The 19,999-nt window shown below is 40.4% G+C and overlaps 1 protein-coding gene across 4 annotated transcripts in view; it reads left to right on the top strand.

Moving 5' to 3' along the window:
• The first annotated feature begins 5,224 nt into the window (after positions 1-5,224).
• The window catches only part of zgc:92140 (uncharacterized protein LOC447854 homolog), an 87,612-nt gene continuing 72,837 nt past the window's right edge, over positions 5,225-19,999 (top strand). Inside the window, exon 1 of one of the 4 annotated variants that reach the window (XM_061888318.1) lies at positions 5,225-5,536. The gene's annotated coding sequence lies outside the window, so the exon portion shown is untranslated. The remainder of the gene's footprint in view (positions 5,537-19,999) is intronic. The other 3 variants (XM_061888317.1, XM_061888316.1, XM_061888315.1) reach the window with 3 other exon arrangements.

Consider the following 19,999-nt stretch of genomic DNA (forward strand, 5'->3'; position numbering starts at 1 on the left):
CCTTCCTAACCTCTAGGGTTCCATATGATGTGGGTCCGCCTTTTGCAGCAATTACAACTCTTCTGGGAAGGCTGTCCACAAGGTTGCAGAGTGTGTTTACAGGAATTTTCCACCATTCTTCCAAAAGCGTATTGGTGAGGTTCTAATTGAAAAAAAGAGATACAGAAGTAAAATACAGCACTATGTCATCAGTTTCTGATTTATTAAATTGTATAACAGTGCAAAATATTGCTCATTTGTAGTGGTCTATTTGGAAAAAAAGATATAACAATAATTAAAAACTTGTTGAAAAATAAACAAGTGATTCAATTATAAATAAAGAATTCTACTCATAGAAGTAATCATCAACTTAAAGTGCCCTCTTTGAGGATTGTAATAGAGATCCATCTGGATTCATCAACTTAATTCTAAACATTTCTTCACAAAAAAAAAAAAAAATCTTTAACATCAATATTTATGGAACATGTCCACAAAAAATCTAGCTGTCAACACTGAATATTGCATTGTTGCATTTCTTTTGACAGTTTATGAACTTACATTCATATTTGTTGAAGTATTATTCAATAAATATATTTATAAAGGATTTTTGAATTGTTGCTATTTTTAGAATATTTTTTTAAAATTCTCACGTACCCCTTGGCATACCTTCAAGTACCCCCAGGGGTACGCGTACCCCCGTTTGAGAACCACTGTTCTATTGGATTCAGGTCAGGACTCTGTGCAGGCCAGTCAAGTTAATCCACACCAGACTCTGTCATCATTGTATTTATGGACCTTGCATTGTGCACTGGTGCACAGTCATGTTGGAAGAGGAAGGGGCCCGCTCCAAACTGTTCCCACAAGGTTGGGTGCATGGAATTGTCTAAAATGTTTTGGTATCCTGGAGTATTCAAAGTTACTTTAACTGGAACTAAGGGGCCAAACCCAACTGCTGAAACACAACTCTGCACAATGTGGTCCGAAACGTACCGTTCTCCTGGCAACCTCCAAAGCCAGACTCGTCCATCAGCTAGCTAGATGGAAAAAACATGATTCATACACACACACACGTGTATATATACATATATATATATATATATATATATATATATATATATATATATATATATATATATATATATATATATATATATATATATATATATATATATATATGTGTGTGTGTGTGTGGGCAGCACGGTGGAAGAGAGGTTAGTGCGTCTGCCTCACAATACGAAGGACCTGAGTAGTCCTGGGTTCAATCCTGGGCTCGGGATCTTTCTGTGTGGAGTTTGCATGTTCTCCCCGTGACTGCGTGGGTTCCCTCCGGGTACTCTGGCTTCCTCCCACCTCCAAAGACATGCACCTGGGGATAGGTTGATTGGCAACACTAAATTGGCCCTCGTGTGTGAATGTGAGTGTGAATGTTGTCTGTCTATCTGTGTTGGCCCTGCGATGAGGTGAGGATTTGTCCAGGGTGTACACCGCCTTCCGCCCGATTGTAGCTGAAATAGGCACCAGCGACCCCCACGACCCCAAAAGGGAATAAGCGGTTGGAAATGGATGGAAATGGATATGTGTGTGTAGAAAAATTTAGCATTTTATGTGTATATATGTATACATATACACACATATATACATATATATACATATAAAAATTAATACATATATATTTAAGTACTTATACGTATATATATATGTATATGTACGTATATATTTACAAATATGTATATATATACATACATATATGTATGTATGTATATATATATACATAAAGCGTATTTCCTTGAATTGCCGCAGGGCATATAGTATGCGCCTGCTTTGAATTACTTTCTGGTCAAACTCATGACCAGGGGCGTCGCCAGACATATTTCACTGGGGCACGTGCCCCAGTATTGATCTGCAGTGCCCCAGTAAAAATTTCTCCAATAAAAAAAAACCGCTTCAGAGTTTTAAGTCTACATAACATAGACAACAGCGCACATACTACTTAGTATGGTAATTGATTGCTACTGTATTCACTCCACGTAACAATGAGCACATGGCTACTTAATATGGTAATTTATTCACGTGTGGATCGAGACTTCAGTTGAAAGAGAGAGAGGATGAGAATCACTGCATGAGGTAGGTGACGTTAGCCAACAACAATTCGTTAATTACAATATTTTGATTTTGATTTGACTCAAACTGTAACTCATAGATGGATTTAAGACAGTTATTCGCCCGCAGCAGGGAAGAAGCAGCAGGAATGAGAGATGTAAGTGAAGTCCTAGCTAGCTAGGCAACATCATTGTCTTAAGTTGATGCTAAGTTAGCTAACGTTGTTTCTTGTATCAAGACAAACATTCATTTGCTGTACGAGCTGTTGGGGGAATTTCCAATGATCATCAAACATAATGTTGGTTATTGTCTGCTGGTTCTGCATCAATGAGGATTTGGAGTCAGCATGTGTGAGTTGAGTGATTCTCAAATGGTTTATCTTCAGGAAGAAAAACATTTTTCCATATCATCAAGTCGTGAGCCAAATTTTTAAATCATTCAAGTTTATTTCACAGAAAAATAGCACAGTAGACTTGTCTTGTTAATCGGTGTGACTTTGACTAAAATAATCTTGTTTTGTCGCCAGAAAAATGGCTACAACTAAAGCATCTGGTTTTGTTTCTAGAAAAAATAGTAACATTTCTGTATTTGTTTTCAGAAAGATGGCTGAAAATATCGGGTTTTGTTGCCCCATTTAGATTTTTTTTTTAAAAATATTTCCATGTCTGTCCTGAGTCCTCCTCCAACTTGTTAGTGGGTTTGCCTTTTGCTAAAATACTCACTAATAGTCACTAGAAAAATGGCTAAAAATATCTGGGTTTGTTGCCACAATTTGATTTTTTTCTCCCTAAACCTTTTTTTTTTTTCCATGCACACATCTGACCGCGACTCACTGAAAATGACACACAATCCACTTTTATGTCACGAGCCAGCAGTTGGGAACCACTGGTCAACTGTATAACAGTTACTGTAATATTTCCATGTCTGTCCAGAGTGATTGACCACTTTGCAAAAATGAAAAGGAGACGTTACAGTTTACTTCTCAGAAAATGATTCCCTGAACAGACACACAACAGTTGTTCATTTATTCTACTACTGTGGCTTTATTGTTTTGTGTATATTTTATAGTTTTGTGTATCTGAAATAGGATTAGCCACATTGCCATAAATGGAAATTAAATAATATAAAAGAACCCAGAGATGTAGGGGTGCTTTATTTTTTGTTTTACTTTTGTAGATGTTAAATTTGCAGGTGATTACTGCAATATATATTTCAAAAAGATTCATTGCTCTTCCGTTTTGCTTTTACCAGTAGCAGTTTAGAAGTCTGGAGTAAAAAAGTGCACAAGTAGGTCAAATGCATTAGTTAATTTCAGGTGGTTGATCAAAGATCCATACAACATAATCTGATATGATTTCATAGTTTAAAGCAATATTTATTTATTTTTTATGATAAATAAGTGCTAAAAATGTTTTTGCTTGCGCGCTTTGCAAGCTCACATGAATTATTTGTGCCCCAGGTGTGCCCCAGTACAGTCTTAGGTCTCATGACGTCACGAGTGACACTTCCCCTGTCATCATTTTCAAAATGGAGGAGTCTGATTTCAATACCGGTAATTTGAAATCGCATAAAGGGAAGAAGATTAGGAGCTATTCAGTAGGATTTACGGTCCAAGCATACATCACACTCAATTTTTTACTGCATGTCTTTGGTAAGTGCCGGAGTGAGAAGAGGTTTTAAAATAATTAGCGCATGCTTACTTTTACCGCATGCCTTTGGTAAGCACAGGAGTGAGAAGAGGTTTTCAATTAATTAGCGCCCCGGCGGCAATTCAAGGAAATACGGTGTATGTATATATATTCGTATATCCATCCATCCATCTTCTTCCGCTTATCCGAGGTCGGGTCGCGGGGGCAGCAGCCTAAGCAGAGAAACCCAGACTTCCCTCTCCCCAGCCACTTCGTCTAGCTCTTCCCGGGGGATCCCGAGGCGTTCCCAGGCCAGCCGGGAGACATAGTCTTCCCAACGTGTCCTGGGTCTTCCCCGTGGCCTCCTACCGGTTGGACGTGCCCTAAACACATCCCTCGGGAGGCGTTCGGGTGGCATCCTGACCAGATGCCCGAACCACCTCATCTGGCTGCTCTCGATGTGGAGGAGCAGCGGCTTTACTTTGAGTTCCTCCCGGATGGCAGAGCTTCTCACCCTATCTCTAAGGGAGAACCCCGCCACACGGCGGAGGAAACTCATTTCGGCCGCTTGTACCCGTGATCTTATCCTTTCGGTCATGACCCAAAGCTCATGACCATAGGTGAGGATGGGAACGTAGATCGACCGGTAAATTGAGAGCTTTGCCTTCCGGCTCAGCTCCTTCTTCACCACAACGGATCGGTACAACGTCTGCATTACTGAAGACGCCGCACCGATCCGCCTGTCGATCTCACGATCCACTCTTCCCCCACTCGTGAACAAGACTCCTAGGTACTTGAACTCCTCCACTTGGGGCAGGGTCTCCTCCCCAACCCGGAGATGGCACTCCACCCTTTTCCGGGAGAGAACCATGGACTCGGATTTGGAGGTGCTGATTCTCATTCCGGTCGCTTCACACTCAGCTGCGAACCGATATATTCGTGTATATATATATATATATATATATATATATATATATATATATATATATATATCCATCCATCCATCCATCCATCTTCTACCGCTTATTCCCTTTCGGGGTCGCGGGGGGCGCTGGCGCCTATCTCAGCTACTATATATATATATATATATATATATATATATATATATTTATATATGTATATATATATATATGTATATATATATATATATATATGTAGCTGAGATAGGCGCCAGCGCCCCCCGCGACCCCGAACGGGAATAAGCGGCAGAAAATGGATGGATGGATATTTATTTTAATCTTATACGTTTTCTTTTGTATGTTTTTTTTTTTATTAACGTTATAATACGTTTTTTAAATTTATAATTTTAATATTTTTCATTGATATTTTTCATGCTAATTTCAACATACGAATTGAGTTGGGCAGGTGGAACCGTTTTAATAATTTGACCATTTAGACATTTTCGAACATTTAAATCATAAGCGGAAAGGTCCTTAAAGATAAACAAATATCATTAAAAAATGGCGAGTGTATGTTAACGAATCGCGCAGTATACATAATAAATACACGACCTTTAAAGGCCTGGGCGAGGAGATCATCTCCAGGGATCATTTTCACAGCTGGAGTCGGGACTTGGAGGTGGAGGAGGAGGGTTCGGTCCGGCTCGGCTCCGGGCGGTGATTGGTGGGTTTGCTCCGCGGCAAGATGGCTGCGTTGGCGCCCGCAGTCAATAGCGGCATCCTGGTGGAATGACGCAAGCCTCTCAGCTCGCCTTCAGTCCTCGGAGGCTCCGCTCTCCATAGCGCAGATTTCCCACCGAGCAGCACCGGAAGACGGAGCGGCTATACCAGCCTCCCCAGCGGACCGAGCGGAACCGGCGCCTCTTCCGTGTAAGTTGTCCGCCTTAACATGTGTGCTTTCCCCCCTTAGTGGCTGCATTCTCTCGTTACGCTTTTGTTGTTGTTTCTCCGCTTCCTGCACGTTGGCTTGTGTTGTGTTGCCGCCGTCAAAGAGGAGGGGGGACGGCTAAACGGCTAAAATAGAGGCTGAAGAAAGCCTCCATTTGTTGTTGTCTTTCCACGGCGAACCTGCCCGCTTCCACCCCAACTAAGAAGCGCACCTATCCGCCCTAACAAGGCCCATTTAGCCGGGGAAGAGGCAGTCAACAGATGGAAGTCAGCGAGAGTGGAAATGAAACTAACTACACCCTGTGTAATTATCCACGCTATACGTTTATGTTGACACAGTGGAGGACAAAGTGTCCACTGTCCTCTCCAGACAGCTGGACACATCTGCTTAAAGCAGAGTGTTGTAAGAGCCATATTGGACCAGAAATACAAAAAACAAATCTGTCTGGAGCCGCAAAAAACCAAAAGCCATTTATAAGTGTTATAATGAAGGCAACACATGACCAAAGTGTCTATATTAGCCTACTATCAAAATGACTTTAAAAGTTTTATATACCGTATTTCCTCAATTTGCCGCCGGGGCGCGAATTAATTTAATACCTCTTCTCACTCCTGCGCTTACCAAAGGCATGCGGTAAAAGTAAGTAAATAAATGGGTTGTACTTGTATATCAATCAATCAATCAATGTTTATTTATATAGCCCCAAATCACAAATGTCTCAAAGGACTGCACAAATCATTACGACTACAACATCCTCGGAAGAACCCACAAAAGGGCAAGGAAAACTCACACCCAGTGGGCAGAGAGAATTCACATCCAGTGGGACGCCAGTGACAATGCTGACTATGAGAAACCTTGGAGAGGACCTCAGATGTGGGTATAGCGCTTTTGTACCTTCAAGGTACTCAAAGCGCTTTGACACTACTTCCACATTTACCCATTCACACACACATTCACACACTGATGGAGGGAGCTGCCATGCAAGGCGCCAACCAGCACCCATCAGGAGCAAGGGTTTAGTGTCTTGCTCAGGACACAACGGACGTGACGAGGTTGGTACTAGGTGGGATTTGAACCCAGGACCCTCGGGTTGCGCACGGCCACTCTTCCACTGCGCCACACCGTCCCTAATAAGCATGCGCTAATTATTTTAAAACTACTTTTCACTCCGGCACTTACCAAAGGTATGCAGTAAAAATTTGGGTGATGTAAGCTTGGACCTTAAAGGCCTACTGAAATGAGATTTTCTTATTCAAACAGGATTAACAGGTCCATTCTATGTGTCATACTTGATCGTTTCGCGATATTGCCATATTTTTGGTGAAAGGATTTAGTAGAGAACATCGACGATAAAGTCCGCCACTTTTGGTACTTCCTGAAAAAGCCTCGCCTTTACCGGAAGTCGCAGACGATGACATCACATGTTGAGGGCTCCTCACACATTCACATTGATTTTAATGGTAGCCTCTAACAAAAACAGTTATTCGGACCGAGAAAACGACAATTTCTCCATTAATTTGAGTGAGGATGAAAGATTCGTGTTTGAGGATATTGATAGCGACGGACTATCCATCCATCCATTTCCTACCGCTTATTCCCTTTTGGGGTCGCAGGGGGCGCTGGCGCCTATCTCAGCTACAATAGGGCGGAAGGCGGTGTACACCCTGGACAAGTCGCCACCTCATCGCAGGGCCAACACAGATAGACAACATTCACACTCACATTCGCACACTAGGGCCAATTTAGTGTTGCCAATCAACCTATCCCCAGGTGCATGTCTTTGGAAGTGGGAGGAAGCCGGAGTACCCGGAGGGAACCCACGCATTCACGGGGAGAACATGCAAACTCCACACAGAAAGATCCCGAGCCTGGATTTGAACCCATGACTGCAGGACCTTCGTATTGTGAGGCAGACGCACTAACCCCTCTGCCACCGTGAAGCCCGAAAACGACAATTTCTCCATTAATTTGAGTGAGGATGAAAGATTCGTGTTGAGGATATTGATAGCGACGGACTAGAAAAAAAAAAACTGTTAAAAAAAAAAACGACGCGATAGCATTGGGAAGTATTCCGATGTTTTGAAACACATTTACTAGGATAATTCTGGGAAATCCCTTGTCTTTCTATTGTGTTGCTAGAGTTTTAGTGAGTTTAATAGTACCTGATAGTCGGAGGGGTGTGTCCACGGGTGTTGACGCGCAGTGTCTCAGGGGAGTCGACGGCAACTGTACGGACGACACAAGCTCAGCTGATCTCCGGTAAGAAGCGACTTTTTAACCACAATTTTCTCACCGAAACCTGCTGGTTGACATGTGGTCGGGATCCATAGTAAAGTTTCAGCTCCGGGAATTTTAAACAAGGAATCACCGTGTGTTTGTGTGGCTAAAGGCTAAAGCTTCCCAACTCCATCTTTCTACTGTGACCTCTCCATTATTAATTGAACAAATTGCAAAAGATTCAGCAACACAGAACTACAAAATACTGTGTAATTATGCCGTTAAAGCAGACGACATTTACCTGTGTGTGTGCGTAGCGCTCATACTTCCTAAAAACCCGTAACGTCCTGCGTACACGTCATCATTACACAACTTTCCCAAGACGAAACTCCCGGGAAATTTAAAATTGTAATTTAGTAAACTAAACTGAAGAACTTAGAAACTTAACATGGACAAGCGGTAGAAAGTGGATGGATGGAATTAACAAACCCATACAATTCTCTGAGAGTCTCGCACTTTTGTCCCAATCCTTACCAACAGTTCACTGTGCTGTGTCCTGGTGAACTAGGGTGAGTGATAGGGTGAGAATCTTCTGCGTGTAGGTGAAAGTTCCAGTCCTGCGTACTAAATGAATACCCCCCAAGTGTCCATTAGATAGATTACAGCGGCTGGTTGATGTATTTAAGGATGGAGTGTGGCCATTAGGGCTCTCCAGATATCCGAATGCGATCAGCCCCAGATTACAACATCAGGTTGGTACCTCTGATGGCGTGAAAGTAGGTTGTCGTGGTTACGATGGCATCTTGTGCACAAAGAGTGACCGATGTATCCAGCTTACACTCTCTGTTTTGAGTGATTGTGTGTACTCACGAGTGGTTTCGTCCTCTTCATATCTCCTTCTACATATCCACTCACTGTTTGACCCTCCTGCCACCTTTTGAGCGAGTCGTCATGCGTTAAGGTGAATGATGTCACTTTGCTAACCGGCTGCTTAATGACTCCGCTGAGGCGGGAGCAATCAGGTGTGACGATGCGGTCGTATATTTCGCAGCGCAGGCGAACCCTGAAGTCAGCGTAACATGATCCCACAGCCTTGTGAGTCTCTGCCCTTCATCTGGCCCCGCCCGTGCTACAACAACAATAAAAGCTTTAAGGAAGCACGCAAACGGCACTTGTGTCGCCCTGCTTTTTTTATTCAAGACGGCAGATTGAGTCACTTGTCTAGTATTGTCACATGGATGTGTTAACAATGCATGTCCAGAGTCCAGTCCCCATCAGACAGAGGCAATTCAGTCCTGACCCTCCCTATCTTTTGTTTTCACACTGGAGGTACACACCTTTTCCATAACTATTTACTTTTCGACTGAGTAACAATTGACATACGAGCCAGAGTGCGACTAGTAACAAAATATATGGGTTTTGGGTGTGCATACACCTGTAAGAAGCTGGCCTGTAAACTGGTGTTGTCCCGATACCAATATTTTGGTACAGGTACCAAAATTATTTGGTATTATTTTGGTACTTTTCAAAATAAAGGGGACCACAAAAAATAGCATTATTGGCTTTATTTTAACGAAAAATCTTACGGTACATTAAACATATGTTTCTTATTGTTCCTTTTTAAAATTTCTTTGATGCGCCTGAAAGAATGGCAGCATATGACAGTAGCTCCTTTTAAATTCTTTGATTTTACTTTATTTTTGGTATTATTCTTAACTTTTCTTGCTTTTTTATCACTTATCTTTAGATTAGATTAGATTAGATCAGGGGTGCCCATTACGTCGATCGCGAGCTACCAGTCGACCGATCTCGAGCCAGGCTTAAAAAAAAAATAGACCTAAAAATTAGTGATCATCAATCTTCACCAAGATGTCACTTAAATGACATTCACGGTACCGGAGGGTCTTGTGAGATGACGCTGGCTGCTGCAAGATCATTATTATTAAAATATGACCAAGAGGAAGGCGAGAAACACTTTTTATTTCAACAGACTCTCGCGCCGTACCTTCCGTCAAAACTCTAAAGGCCGACTGCACATTTCCTATCTTCACAATAAAAGCCCTGCTTCATGCTGCCTGCGCTAACTAAATACAGAGTCTCGGAAAACTGGCGTGCACAAGCGATCCCTCAGAAAGCTGGCGTGCACATCACTTGTGCACGCCAGCTTTCTGAGACTCTTATTTTGTCAGCGCAGGCAGCATGAAGCAGGGCTTTTATTGTGAAGATAGGAAGTGTGCAGTCGGCCTTTAGAGTTTTGACGGAAGGGACGGCGCGAAAGTCTGTTAAAATAAAAAGTGTTTCTCGCCTTCCTCTCTGTCATTTTTTCATAATAATGAACTGGCAGCAGCCAGCGTCATCTCACAAGACCCTCGGGTGCCGTGAATGTCAATCAAGCAAGCTACGGAATTTGCCGCCAATGTTTTTCTTGTAAAGTGTATGGAAGCTGGATGAATTAGATGCCAAAAACCAACCACTTTCATGTGGTATTGTACAGAAAGGACAACTTTTTTTCTCCTCCATTTGAACATGTGGGCGTTATCATCATTACTGTCTGATTCCAATCAATGCAAGTCATCAGAATCAGGTAATACACCAATTTATATTCTTGTCTTCGTGAAAGAAAGACATCTATATGTGTTACACATGCTTGTATTAACATTAAACACATTTAACTTGTTTACAAAAATGTCTCTCATAAATAAATAAATATAAATGATATATATAAATGAGGTAGATCCCCTCGAGTTGGTCAATTGAAAAGTAGCTCGTCTGCAGAAAAAGTGTGGGCACCCCTGGGTTAGATAGTACTTTATTTATTCCTTCAGGAAAATTAATATTTTCAGCACAATTCAGAACAATTTCCCTTGTGGATCATTAAAGTTTGTCTAAGTCTAATGTCGAAGTCTTATTGCAAGCTTGTCCTTAAATAAAATAGTGAACATACAAGACAACTTGTCTTTTATTAGTAAGTAAGCAAACAATGGCTCCTAATTTCGCTGCTGACATATGCGGTAACATATTGTGTCATTTATCTTTCTATTATTTTGTCAACATTATTAAGGACAAGTGGTAGAAAATGAATTATTAATCTAGAGAAATTTTTGGCTACACCTAATGGTTGTGACAATCATGGGTAATTTAACTTTAACTGTACTTGTTCATTTACTGTTAATATCTGCTTACTTTCTCTTTTAACATGTTCTATCTAGACTTCTGTTAAAATGTAATAATCACTTGTTCTTCTGTTGTTTAATACTTTACATTAGTTTGGGATGATTCCACACGTTTGGGTAGTTACAAGGTCATACATTGGTCATAATCAAAGTCCTCATATGTCCAGCGACATATTTCCTGAGTTTATAAACAAAATATACATTTTAAAAAAACGAAAGATGTTCTGATTCCAAAAAATAGTGACTTAATCATAATAGTATCAACTAGATACGCTACTTTACAATGGATGTTAGGTTTAGATCCACCAATGGCGTTTGTTTACATTTTGACGCCGGTGAGCTACGGCAGTGGTGCCCAACCTTTTTGTATCCGCGGACCGGTCAACGCTTAATAATTTGTCCCGCGGCCCGGGGGGGGGGGGTGTCCTTTTTTTTCCTTTTTTTTTTTTTCTTCTTTGTCATGAAAAAGGGACGTTGTTGTCATGAAAAAGGGAGTTTTTTGTGGTTGGTGCACTATTTGTAAGTGTATATTGTGTTTTTTATGTTGATTTAATAAAAATAAAAAAATAAATGTTTTAAATTTAAAAAACTTTTTTTTTTTTTTTTTATAAAAAATTCTTCTGCGGCCCGGTACCAATCTGGCCACGGCCCGGTGGTTGGGGACCACTGAGCTACGGTGTGTAGTGAAGCATGTTTAGCTATTCCTTGTCCTGCAGGGATGATACTTGTAAGAAACGTACTTGTAAGAAAAGTAGTATTTGAGGTGTATTCTAGTACAAATTTGCTGAAGAGCTGGCATGCTGGCTTTTGATTGAGTTTAATTATGACTTCAGTTCAGTTTAAGTTTATTTCAAACATGCATACGGTACGATGTAATGCATCACATATTTCCAGTTGTTTCATTACAGCACCTCCAAAAAGGTGTAGGAAGAAGCTGAGCTTATTTAATCCTACCCCTTTTCATTCCATTGCAATGTTATCCCATTTTCTTGTTTTCTGTAACAGAACAGTGACTGAATAGATAATGAATGAATAATATACCATAGTAAATAAAAAAATATTAAAAACATAAATAATCTTTTTTCTCAAAAAAAAGAAAAGGGTTCCAGATGTTCATCATAATTATTGTTCTGTGTACTTTGCGAACACTTTTAGTTTGAACAGTTTTTTAAAGTGAATCATATTGGTGCTTTGTTTGATTTCTTTGGTTAATCCATACCATAACTTAATTCCACATACAGATATGCTAAAGGTTTTAAGTGTTTTACGTGCATACAAATGTTTTAAATTGGATTTTCCTCTACGGTTATATTTCTCCTCTTTTGTAGAGAATAATTGTTGCACATTCTTGGGTAGTGGGTTATAGTTGGCTTTGTTCATAGTTTTAGCTGTTTGCAAATGCACAAGATCGTCAAATTTCAATATTTGTGATTCAATAAATAAAGGGTTTGTGCGGTAGAAAATGGATGGATAGAAGGATGTTCTCTATATCCAAATATTATGTATTATTCTTACTGATCTTTTTTTGTAACACCGTAAGTGAATGAAGCGCACATTTTGAAATGGTTTGATAAGGTTAAGAAATTAGGAAGTAGTAAACCTTTTAAGAGATAAGTGTTAAGGAAAAGTGGGGAAATTGAGAAAAGCAGGAATTTTTTTTTAACACAAAAAAATACTTCTCCTGAATGAGAGGAAAGATTTGATGGTGGATTGGTTGAAATAATTTGAAAAATGTGGGGGAAGTAGTGGAAAGCAAAAGTGTGGATAGAGTGATATCGGAAATTAGGAAGTCAGGGAAAACCGGGAATTTTTCAAACTTGTTGGTGTGAATGTCAAAAGTGAGTGCAATGAATTGAATGGTTTCAATCGGTTGGGAAATGTGGGAGGAGAGGGCGCACAGTAAAATAGAGTGGAATGATAATTAAAATACTTTTCAGCATTTACGCAACTAGGTCAAATGTATTAACTTTTTAATCCAACGGATGGAACCATTATGAAAGACTAACACTGTATCAGTGCAGTGTCAATACAGCCATCGAGCGTTTTACACGTTCACTGAGGCGTCAATTTCCCATCAGTAATACAAAGACTTAATTATGTGCATTAAAGATGCTAAAAACAATATAATGTAGATCAATATGCTGCATTATAAGCTACATAAGCTCGGTATTATATGTGATAAAGCAAATCACTGTAATATCTAATGGTACATCTCGTTAATAACCCAATTTATTTTTACAATAAATTGGCCCGAGTGTGTGAATGTGAATATGAATAGTTATGTCTACCTGTGTTGGCCCTGTGATGAGGTGGCAAATTGTCGAGGGTGTACTCCGCCTTCTGCCAGACTGTACCTGGGATAGGTTAAAGCAGCCCCGCAACCCCAAGAAGGACAAGTGGTAGAAAATAAATGAATGAATGGATGGAATAAGCCACAGGCCAGAATCAAACAGGCTGTTGCCAAAATTGGGCCGCACTTTAGACACCTCTGGTTTAGTGTTTGTTTTTTTTAACAAAAGTGCAAGTGCAACAGGAAGAGTTTAAACAGTATGAATGATTACTTTATGTTTAGCAGAGTAAATGCCATCCATCTTCTTCCGCTTATCTTAGGTCGGGTCGCAGGGGCAGAGACATAGTCTTCCCAACCTGTCCTGGGTCTTCCACGGGGCCTCCTTCCGAACGGATGTGCCCTAAACACCTCCCTAGGGAGGCGTTCAGGTGGCATATTGACCAGATGCTCGAACCACCTCATCTGGCTCCTCTCGATGTGGAGGAGCAGTGGCTTTACTTTGAGCTCCTCCCGGATGACAGAGCTTCTCACCCTATCTCTAAGGGAGACCCCCACCACCCGGCAGCGCAAACTAATTTCGGCCGAGATCTTATCCTTTCGGTCATAACCCAAAGCTCATGACCACAGAGCTTTGCCTTCCGACTCAGCTCCTTCTTCACCACAACAGATCGATACAGCGTCCGCATTACTGAAGACGCCGCACAGATCCGCCGGTCGATCTCACAATCTACTTTTCCTTCCCACGTGAACAAGACTCCGAGGTACTTCAACTCCTTCACTTGAAGATCTCCTCCCCAACCGGAAAATGGCGGCGCTCCAACCAAAGTAAATGTTCATCTTTACTGAACAGTTGTTACTAGTTATAGAATACTGACAAACTAACCACAATCTGTGGAACAAATTCTGCCTATTATAGACCACATGTCCTGCGTTCTTCCCTGACGAACAGACTGATTGACTCGATAGCCAGTGAGCTAGCTAACTAATCAACCAACTAACAAAGTTATAAAAGTGTGGAAAAATCTGTTCCATAGCACAATACTGTTCTTTCTTGATGACTGACCAACAAAATGATAGATGTTCTATCGTTCTGTACAACAAAATACTTTTCCTCTCCCTCATGTGGGCTCTGAACTGAGGATGTCGTTGTGGCTTGTGCAGCCCTTTGAGACAGTTGTGATTTAGGGCTATATAAATAAACATTGATTTGATTGATTGATTGATTGATAGAATAACTACATGTACCTAGAAATAAAATTAAGGGAAAATGGTGTCAGATTGTCACATATCACAATTTACTGGCGATTTTCTTCAATAACTAACTGACCAACCAACAGACCTGTAGAAAATCTGGATTTACGCCTTTATCCTGTTCCCTACCATTATTTACTAAAAATGTATATTTAGCACCAAGATCTGCACCAAGGGTGGCTTGCATAGTACATAGTTTGGAGCGACTTTTAAGTTGCGTCACCTTCTTACAAATGACCTACAAATGAAGACTTTTTAACCATACCACGATTAAAGTGTTCTTTCATAACTAACTAAAACAGGCCTGGGCAATTATTTTACTGGGGGGGGGGGGGCAGATTTAGATAAAGTGTGTCTGGGGGCCGGTATATCTATTTGTAGGAACCCTAATACAAAACCTCACAATAATGATTGAAAGCTAAAAATGTTATGACAGACCGCTTTAAAAAACGGAATGGAATTTGAATTTTTTTTTACTGAATGAGACACCCAGAATGTACATGAAAATAAAGAATGCGGGATTTACAATATTAACTACTAATGGTAAAACACTGAATATTGACAACATATTTTACAATCAACCGAAACGCAACCAAAATGCAACAAACATGGTGAAAAAATCCCCACCTACAATCTGAGATATCTCATAGTGACCATAGTAAGTAATTAGATGACCATAGTAACTAATTACATGACAATAGCAACCAATTAGATGATCATCTTTCCGTGTGGAGTTTGCATGTTCTCCCCGTGAATGCGTGGGTTCCCTGCGGGTACTCCGGCTTCCTCCCACTTCCAAAGACATGCACCTGGGGATAGGTTGATTGGCAACACTAAATTGGCCCTAGTGTGTGAATGTGAGTGTGAATGTTGTCTGTCTGTCTATCTGTGTTGGCCCTGCGATGAGTTGGCGACTTGTCCAGGGTGGGCGACTTGTCCAGGGTGTACCCCGCCTTCCGCCCGATTGTAGCTGAGATAGGCGCCAGCGCCCCCCGCAACCCCAAAAGGGAATAAGCGGTAGAAAAAGGATGGATGGATAATTGTAATAATAACATTGTTGTGTTGACAGGAAAACCAGGCCCTGGTCTACAGCCAGTTAAGGCCGAGAACCTTCCTGACAGCATCTTACTTGCTAATTAACTCACAGATTGATTCATTTCCTGCAAATGAGATCATTTTTGAATGAATATTAATGTGGCTGACTTTCTTTTCCTTCGTTTTTTGCCAGCAGTTGTTTACAATTCAAATGTATCGGCAAGAGAAAATATGTCTGACCGTGTGTGTATGTGTGTGTGAGTACATGAATATCAATACCATTTTTTTTCATGAGTGGCATCTGTGGTGCCTCCTACGGGTTGTGCTTTACGAGCTTAAAAACACATGCTAGTTAACAAATAATACAGCGATCTTTAAAGTTTTATCATAATGACAAAAATGGTCAATTACCTGTGGACAATTAGTTGCTATGTTCTACTCATGTCTGCAAAGATGTTTTTGCTGGATGATGCTTACTGACCGCCATATTTTCCAACCAATCTTGCTCAAATTTCACGAATACCCTATTTTCTTTAAGAGCTACCGGGCATGTAATATGCGCCTGCCTTGAATTACTGCTGGGTCAAACTCGTTCCCCACATTTATTAGCACATGCTTACTTCTACCGCCGGGTCAAATTTGTGACGTCACGAGTGACGCTTCCCCTGTCGTCATTTTCAACATGGCGGAGGAGTTTTTTTTTTGCTTTTACTATGTGTAAACCAAGGGTCTTGTTCCACAGCCATACAGATCATACTGATGGTTGTGATATAAAACAACTTTAACACTCTTAGTAATATGTGCCACACTCTGTGAACCCACACCAAACACATTTCGGGAGAACATCGGCTCTGTAACACATTATAAACGCAACATGAGAATTACCCCCAATACCATGCGTCCATGACTCTTGGCTATATCATACACCCCGCTAGCACCCCCCCCCCCCCCACCCCCCCTCCGTGCGTCGGTTGAGGTGGGCGGGGTTAGGGGCGCGTGTATAATATAGCCAAGAGTCATGGATGGATGGCATTGTGGGTAATTCTTATGTTGCGTTCATAATGTGTTACAGAGCCGATGTTCTCCAGGAATGTGTTTGGTGTGGGTTCACAGAGTGTGGCACATATAAACAACTTTAACAGTCTTACTAATATCACAACCATCTGTGTAAAAGGTATGGCTGTTGACCAAGTATGCATTGCAATCTCGTATGAGAAGCAGCGAAATGCATGCGTCCGGCCGGCACGCAGATAGCGTTGTGTAAAGGCGGTCGCGATGACATGTTGTTCAGCAGTGGTCCCCAACCACCGGGCCGCGGCCGCAGAATAATTTTTTATTAATTTTTTTTTTTTAAATCACACTCAATTTTTTTACTCCATGCCATTTGTAAGCGCAGGGGTGAGAAGAGGTTTTAAAATTATTAGCGCCTGCTTACTTTTACCGCATGCCTCGGCGGCCATTCAAGGAAATACGGTATGAAACTGATTTTGATAAGTACCTTTTTAAAGCAGGGGCCAAAGTGAAAGTATACCAGTGGGCCACAGGCCAAACGTAGGTGTTTACAGCACTACGAGTGAAGAATTTAGCCACATACCGCCACATATATAAATACAAGGTAGTAGAGGTCGGGTTCAATAGATGGCAACTAGTTAGCCTGTAATAATAATAAATCTGTAGATTCTGCTGGAAAATATTTAAAAAATTTGATTTAGGCTGGTTTTTACACCAAATAACTGTACCGTATTTTCCGGATTATAAGTCGCAGTTTTTTTCATAGTTTGCGACTTATACTCAGGAGCGAGTTATGTGTGAAATTATTAACACGTTACCATAAAATATCAAATAATATTATTTAGTTCATTCACGTAAGAGACTAGACGTTTAAGATTTCATCGGATTTAGCGATTAGGAGTGACAGATTGTTTGGTAAATGTATAGCATGTTCTATATGTTATAGCTATTTGAATGACATACCATAATTTGTTACGTTAACACCTTCTCAGTTGGTTATTTATGCGTCATATAACGTAGACTTACTCAGCTTGTTGTTCACTATTCTTTATTTATTTGAAATTGCCTTTCAAATGTCTATTCTTGGTGTTGGGTTTTATCAAATGAATTTCCCCCAAAAATGCAACTTATACTCCAGTGCGACTTATATATGTTTTTTTCCTTCTTTATTATGCATTTTTGGCAGGTGCGACGTATACTCCGGAGCGACTTATACTCCGAAAAATACAGTAAATTGAAAAACGATAACACTTATTTTTACGGTAAAATTGTGGCGATCAAGCTGCTCGTTCTTTTACCTTAAAATCTATGTTCATTGTCTTTACTGTGCATTACTGTCAATGGAAAAACGGTGACACTTATTTCTACAATAAAATTGTGGCAACTGAGCTGCTTGTTTTATTGTAAAACCTAGGTTTATTGTCTTTACCGTGCTTTAATGTCAAAGGGAAAAAAAATGTATCGCATATATTAAAACTCTAAAGGCTTAGTTGGCCACATGCGTGGACAGCACCTTTTAGCTCTTATTTCCAAAATTGTGTAAACTACTGAATTGGGGTCTTATGGCCCTTTTTATGGACATCTATACTGCTATCAGGTGGTGTCAGAAGAGTATAACATACAATGGAGTTGGGAAAAAAAGTGTAGAAATAAGAATTAGCATGTCACTAAACATGAAGTACACGTTTGTTACTTATGGACTAAGTACATCATATAAAAAGATGATTCTTAGTTTTTATTCTAATTAAGGTCCAATAAACCCAAATAAGAAAGACAAATATAAAAAGCATTTTAACAAACAGCTTGGGCTTCAAGAGGTTAAAATTGTGGCGACTGAGCTGCTAGTTTTTACTGTAAAATTTATATTTGTTGTTTTTAAAGGGTTTTACTGTCAATGAATAAACGATACCAATGTTATCATACTTTTCTGGTAAAATTCTGACAACAGAGCTGCTAGTGTTTTACTGTAAAATCTTTTTTTTTTTTTACAGTGTAATAGCTTGCAGACATGCCATTAGTTATTGTGAAGTTTAAAAGAGGTCAATATGAATATGTATTAAAATTGGGAAGCCACCCTTTTGCAGGCCAAAGGAAATGAAACTGGCCAGCACTGCCCTAAAGTTACAGGCAGCGGGTGTATTGTCAAAGAGCACATTGAGCTGTGTGAGGAAATGTTCAAATCATTCCAACTTTAATAACAGCACCACCATGGAATATAGTTCTTAGAAAAAAATGGACAATTTTGTTGACAGAAGTTCAGGAGTAGAAGGCAGTGTACATTCTTAGGAGATTTTTTTGTCCTTAAAATGTGCATGTTATTTACGTAATTTGTAGTATATACCCCGTTTGCATATACATAGTAAATGGAGCACCTCAGGGAATACAGCTGAGACTCCTTTCATTTTGTTTTGTAAGTGATTTTTGAGAATTCCTTAAGGACCCAAACTCCTAATTTGTATTGTTAGAATGTCTTTAAGTGAGTCATTCGTGCTTGTGTCGTCTGTCTGGCTCCCGTCTTTACAACTACTAGTAACCAAGCACAGTAGACCCGTATATTTCAGCACGACCAGTTCTTACAGGCCTTGAGTCAAAACACAGGCATCCTGCCAAAGTGTGTGAGTGTAACAACTTGACAATCTTCTGCAGCACATGCCACAGCTATGCAACAAGTCCCATGCTGTCAATCACTTCTTGAAAACAGAGCAGCGTCTGTTTACCCTCCCGTCCCCTCCCTCTGAATCCTTGATCCCTTGTCTCGCTCGTTGTTTAAGAGGACGACGACACAGGGAGCTGCAGTCTAAGAATCCCCCCAGTCAGGAAAAGCTGTAACTGTCCAGTTTGTGTGTGTTGGCAAGCTCCTCGTAGCTTGTCAGGCTGATGGAGGTCTTACAGCGGCACAAAAAGAGTGCTGCAGCATTTGCTGCCTGGCTTCAGTAAATATTATGGTGCTGGCCAAGGAGCTGCAGTCAAAAAGAAAAGGTTTCAGGCTGTGTTGACACTTGTGTTGCGGTACTCTGGTTCGGACCAAAAAAAAGCTATATGGTGGACGCTTTGGTCTGGTTCTCTTTTTTTTTTTTTTTTGTCCTGTCCAGCTAGTCCGGGAAATCATATTAATGTAGTTGCCCATATCGGCCCTACAGATTTACTATAACAAATAGAAGTGTGAGATACTTCTCTTGTTGCCTTATTTGTATTTGTCTTTTTTAAACGGATTTATATTTTTATTTTGTGCAGCCGGACCGGAGCAGGAGGGGATAGAAAGAGGGGGAAAAAAGGAAAACAGATGGGAAAATTGCAGGGACAAGAGCAGGATTAGACAGAGAGACATTAACAAACACTAATAACAATAACAGAACAGCATCAGCGAATATGATATACACAAATATGATGGTAAAAGTGATAATAAAAAAGCAGTTAGTGAAATAAATATTAATAATACAGAAATGACAATGAGCATATACTGAATA

The sequence above is a fragment of the Nerophis ophidion genome, linkage group LG26 (genome assembly GCF_033978795.1).
Source record: "Nerophis ophidion isolate RoL-2023_Sa linkage group LG26, RoL_Noph_v1.0, whole genome shotgun sequence".
Classification (NCBI taxonomy): domain Eukaryota; kingdom Metazoa; phylum Chordata; class Actinopteri; order Syngnathiformes; family Syngnathidae; genus Nerophis; species Nerophis ophidion.